This window comes from Pteropus vampyrus, unplaced genomic scaffold (assembly GCF_000151845.1).
Source record: "Pteropus vampyrus isolate Shadow unplaced genomic scaffold, Pvam_2.0 Scaffold11, whole genome shotgun sequence".
Taxonomy (NCBI): Eukaryota; Metazoa; Chordata; class Mammalia; order Chiroptera; family Pteropodidae; genus Pteropus; species Pteropus vampyrus.
In genome coordinates this window covers 7,869,548-7,875,862 of record NW_011888792.1, presented here as the reverse complement: position 1 = coordinate 7,875,862, position 6,315 = coordinate 7,869,548, and the positions used below count along the sequence as shown (strand labels likewise).

Below are 6,315 nucleotides of genomic sequence, written 5' to 3'. Positions count from 1 at the left end.
CAGTGGTTCAACTACTAGGATCCCATTTTAATGGCAAAAAAAAATTTAAAGATCTCTATCCGCAAGATAATAGACTTTATAGTACATTACTTACTGATTACAAAAAAAAGACAATGATAAGAATGCTATAATTAATCCAGTAACAGTTTTAATAGAATGCATGTTTTATAACCACAAACACTTTTGCACATATTTGAAAAACAGCACTATAAGTCTATGGTCATGCCACCCTGAACAAGCCTGATCCCAACTGATCTCGGAAGCTAAGCAGGGTCGGGCCTGGCTAGTACTTGGATGGGAGACCACCTAGGAAGACCAGGTGCTGTAGGTGTAAAAAATAAAAAAAAATAAGCGATTGTAAGCTGACAAAGTCCTTGCAATCTGTGAGGTCAACCTAGGGTTGCCCTGCCTAAAGAAAAAACAAAGAAAAGAAAAAAGAAAAAAAAGAAAAACAGCTCTACAAACTATGTTCAAGATATACTAGTTATTCATTGTAAACGTAATGCTTGGTTCACATGTGAGCCCTTGCAGCCTCATCATAACTTTTCTGAAAAGCCCCAATGCTGGATAAATCAATACATAGATATTTATATGTACATATATGTGTGTAGATATTTACACATATATGTGTGCATATGTATAAAACCTATCAGAATATTACAAATACGTATATATGTGTATATATGTAAAATCTATAACAGTAGCCAATATAATATATAACCTCCATTAAAAGAACCCAAAGTTTTTAAAATTGTGACTTTTTTAAATATGACTTTTTGTGTAGAAAATCTTGTAGTGAAAGAGATGAGAAGGTAGAAGCAGTTTCTGCAAAACATCACTCGACAGGAAGTTAAGTTATCAGAATGAAGTCTTATAAGGTAATGATCTCATAACCATATATGGTATATATCCTAGTTACCATACAGATATGAAAGGTCCATTAAGGTTCCTTATCAGCTGTATATTGGTGTAATTTAGAGAGTTTGATAACATGAAGCTGAAATGCAAAAGCCTCCACACAATGCCCTGTTATCAGTCATCTAACCTTTGAGTTTAACCAGCCACAATGAGTAGACTTTCTCCTGTCCCTACCAGAGAACATTGTCTTCCTAAGTCATTTAACTGAAGCTATTAATTTCATTCTCATCTATTATTTTTTATTAACCAGAACACTTAAAAAGTATATCAGAATCCTAGAGTTAAAACAATATGGTGCAATATTATTGCTTAACAATTAAACAGTCTGAGGACAGATTATTTCAGTAACAGTAATTATGTGATATAATGAGCAGTATCTATAGTAATCTCCCAGATTTTCAAATTGATCACATATATTGTTTAGCTCTTTTACAGAGATTTTCACAAATGATCGAGTTTTCATTTGTTTAGTTTCCATTACTAAGATGCCTTTAAACTATGCTGAATAAAATATTGTATGATTTTCTAACGTCCTTCTTACTAGAGCTGAAGATAAACCATCTGGACACTCATTAGGTGGCCAGGGACCAAGGTTAGCTTCCGGGAAGCTGTGCTTCACCCCAAATCAGGAGAGGTGAGAGAGCCAAAAGCCATATGAGAAAAGTAAGGTACAAAAATCTAGAAGAGGAGTTCAAAAGGGTTTTTGAGCAATGACATTAGAAACCAGAAGCAGTGCACTCAGAGCTCAGTTTGATGAGAAAGTTAGTATTAGATTTGGGAGCCATGGAATGAGGTGAGAAAAGTAGGAGTGCCTAGAATGTAATTTCAATTAGCAGCTGTTCTTCTGAACCAGCAGGACTTTTGCCTAGGTGGCCTTCCCAGGCTTAAAGAGCCAGGGATTGGTTAACTAAAACCAGAAGGCTAATTTCGGTTCTAAAACAATGGCTGTTCTCAGCTTGAACTTGAATTACTAATTCCACTTACATATTCTAATATTGGAAGATCCATTGAGTCAACCTATATCCTGTTATTAAATTTATTATTGGTTTACGTAAATATTAACTTCTTCTTCTTCTAGGCTGTACCACCCTAGCAGGAACCTCAGGGCAAAGTTATTGTTGCCAGAAAGAAATTAGATTCTAACCTAGAGTTATCTGGGTTTTTACCCACACTGGGTCTCCTAATGTGAAATGTTTATTCTTTCACCTCAATAAGGAGCAATCAAATCATCCTCCTCCTCATCATCATCATTACTGTTATAATTAATTCCACTTTTTCCTCTCTTGATGTCATCATACCACCCAAATGTTAATTGGACCTCTCCTTTGGGTTTCCATCATGGTTCAAGAAAGAAGAGCAGAGACCCTCCACAATTCTACCTTATATCCCCAAAAGCTGTACTTAGTGCAAAATCCCCAAGAACCACCCCTCTGTTGTGGATGCTTCTGTCTTTAGAATGGCTTTCAGCTGCAACCCTTAATAAAGGTAGCACCAACAGGTGGATGGGCCTTCACTATACAGTAGCATCTTCTAATGTTTATTCCCAAAGGATCTATCTGACTCTTGTTTTACATAGCACCCTTGAATCTTTCTTTAATTGACTGAATAATAGACAGTTTTATATTGCTCTCTAAAACCACTACTAGCAACTATTCCCAAACTGTTCTTTAGGATTCACACACACACACATCCACACACACACACACACACACACACACACACACACACATACCCCACAGAGCCAGTAGAATCACTGTCTCTGCATTTAATTTTATATATGAATTTAACATATGAAAACATTGAATAAATGTATAAAGAACTGTAATTGTCATGCAATTCTCTGTTTTTTTAAGAAATGCATTCAAGTACCCTCAGGAGTTACAAGAAGGATCGCCTTATGACTTTTAAATCTACACAGTGATGCAGTATCTACCACTTAACTATCAGGTTGATGTTGTCGTCAATCTGATGATCATTAATCTATATAAGCATTTTATGATTGAAAAAATACTGTATGGTTTTATCAAATATTGTCAAATATTGAAATTTTATGCCTCGTGATTTCATTTGCCATGAGCAATAATCAAAAGGGAAAGTATATTTTTTTAAATGAGTCATGTGGTTTTCAAATTGTGTCTAAATAAAACAAGTAAGCATGTTAAAAATCAGAATATTTCAAAATGAAAATAATGAATCTCGATTTTTCCTTTCTTTGGACAGATAAATAATTAGTGATTCTTGTAACAGTTAATCTAAAGTTACCCAAATATTGCAAAATACATAATTCCAATTCTTTTCTTTTGCTGCACAGCATTTATATAAATAAGATTTTCACATTACATAGCAATATTAAGTGAATATGCTAAAAGATTTTTTAATGTACTGGTAGATAAAATATATTTTTGTAGTTTACTTAAGCTTCAAATGGTTGTTTCTTGTTATTAATGAAATAACATAAATTATCTGATTTGTTTGGGGATATTACAAAGTTAGAGCATTCTTATGAACAAGTTTTGGTTATTTTTGCAGCTTTTAAATCAGATATGAAACCATTTTTGAAGTCTTCTTTGTTCAAGGTATATAATGTATCTTATGACTTCCTGTTAGTGTTCTATTAATATATTATAACTTAAATGTATTTCAGCAGTCAAGTAAATTTGGGATATTCTGTCCTAAAATGTTGCTTGGAGTCATGACTCCATCAAATCCGCCTAATCCTTTATAGGGTAAAATAGTTATGCTAGAAAGCTGAACTTGGCCAGATCCTTTATTACCATACTGGGGAAGCAAGCACTGTTTTCCCATTCCCCAAGTCAGTGTTCAAGTCCTGTCTTTCCCTCGACTATAGGTAAAATCCCACACTCTATGTTGATGTTCTCCCAGAGTGTGTCTAAGTAAAGCTTATTGTTCTTCCAGATACAGTCTGGAATTCAGAATTTAAGAGGCTTGAGAAACACCTATTCATAATTCACTTCACTTCTGCAAATAAAATTCTAGGGACACATTTAGAGTCCAGAGTTCCTCAAAACATCTATGCAAATTAACTCTATTGAGGATCTCTAAATACATTCATTCTATAGTTGTTCCTTGGAATAATGATTCTTTGGACATATTTTCTTTTAGTGTTCAAAATAAAATATTTACTGTAGAAAAAACAGTAAGTCACATTCCAGTTTTTCTAACTTTCTCTTATATCTTTCCTTTTAATATTTAGTGACTATAGGGTCAATGTAGTATGTGTGTGTGTGTGCGTGTGTGTGTGTGTTCTAATCCTTTTCTATAAAGTCGACATTATATTTATAATATTGCTTTCCTGTGAAAATCTATGATCAGTAAACAAAGAGCTATGCTGACTGTAGCATTCTGTCTAGCTTTCTTTTATTTCGTTTCCTTCCCCCCTTCCGAAACCTACATGATTTACAGATTCCTTCTTCCCCTCCCTAAATTGAGCATGAATAGAGATTTAGATCCGGAACATACTCGAATTTTTCATCAATAGGTTTCACATGCACATTTTTCCTTTATCTGAAATGTCATTCTCTTTAGTCTCTGTAGTGCACAAGGTGTTACAAAGAAAAAGATTTTGCTCAAATTATCCAAAGTCTAGTTCATTTATCAAACCACTGTCTACACTTCACAAAATGAATAGCAAATGGCCCCCATTCGTTTTGAACTGATAACTTGGACTAAAAGTCATCGACTTCAATGCTAAAGGCACGGAAAATTCCCACACTCTACCACCGAAACCCTGACCTGGGAGATTTGTTTTAATGTTCACAGGAAACCATAAATTGTAGAACACATTCTGCCCTGTTGACTCATAATTTGTAATGGAATAATATAAGGTTTATACAGCTCTATTCTCCCAAAAGCATCTTAAGGACACATAAGGAAACTAAAATCCTTAACAGGGAAAATGTATTTTTCCTGACACAAAAGGCATAGTGCCACTATGTATTGGTAGTTATGTTTCCCAGAAAGTGAGAGAAAATGAAAATGAGAGAGAAAGAGTGAGAGAAAGCAAGAGAGACAGAGAGACAGAGAGTTGATTTTTGTATTGGTGAAAGTTGATAAACTATAATATAGTTGCAATAGCTTGCCTGTAATTTTTTTGACAACTGTCTTCTAAACATATATCAAAGTAAATTTTCCCAAGAATACACCCTGCTCCAAAATATCTTTGAGATATAATCCTGACTGGAGAAAATAGAATAGGGTATACACTTCTGAAAAGAGTTTGCTTTTCATACACATGAGAAGTTAGCCACCTTTATCCATCCAATTCTCTTGATAAAAACCTTGGAGCCTCCTATTATCTCTACTCACAACCCTACTCTATAATTGATAGTTAAATCATTATGTCTGTTGCAAAATTTGACTCTTAATTTTTCATTTTTTCCAGCGCCTCTCCATCTGGCCTGGCAAAGACCCTCATCATCTTTCATAACCTAACAGAATTCCCTGTTACGAGCCTCCACACATCATCCACACTGCTATAGGAGTAGTTTTCCTAAAACAAAGTTCTGATCATGTCACTCAAAGTTAAAATTCTCTAATGGTTTCCCATTGCCTATAGGGCCCATTAAATCTCTTTATAAATGAAGACTGTCACCCTTAGCAACACAGCCTTTATATCTTTTCAAACTCGTATCTCACCAGACTCCTCTCCCATTGATCCTCACCTCACCCTTTCCCTCGCTTTCTTCTACTTTATTTTCTGAAATGCTCTCACCTCTTTCAAACTGCTTTAAGTGATCAATTATTACTTTGTTCATACACCTAATTTAATTATACTAATTAAATTACATATCATAAATTCCTCCTCAAAAGGAAAAGTACTTCAAAGTCATAACTTATGTCTGAAACATCTTTGGATTATATTGCTTATGAATCTCTTAGTATGTAGTAAATATTCAATAAAAATTTATGGAATAAATAGAAAATAAAATTCATGTTTAAGAACTATAATGTTTTTGTACATAAGAAAACTAATCTTTAAAATTCTCACCCTCTTTACCTTTCTCACACCAACTGTCCCAAAACACGGCCCCTGGAAGTAGGTTCCACCACCATGCTTTAACTCCCAGCATTGCTAGCAGAATGTTACATTCAAAGTCTTGAACTATTCCCTCAGTTTTCTTTATTTTGCCCTGAGATTCCTTTCCCAATAAAGATATAAACTGCACATTAATCAAGCACTTTGCCATTTGGTATTTAAAGTTTCCATCTAAACAAAGAAGAACGAAACCTTTTTCTCCCCATTGGTACTGATCTATAGGCTAAAGAATGGTCATGTGTAAAGAGGCACTTATTTACAAAGACCCTCCATTATAGAATTACGCAAGTGTAAAAAAAAAAATAAGACACTTTTAAAAGAGCTATTTGGCAAGCTGTTAA

General features: G+C 34.2%; 1 pseudogene; it reads left to right on the top strand.

Moving 5' to 3' along the window:
- The first annotated feature begins 212 nt into the window (after positions 1–212).
- On the top strand, positions 213–331 carry LOC111732109 (annotated as a pseudogene).
- Positions 332–6,315: the final 5,984 nt, after the last annotated feature.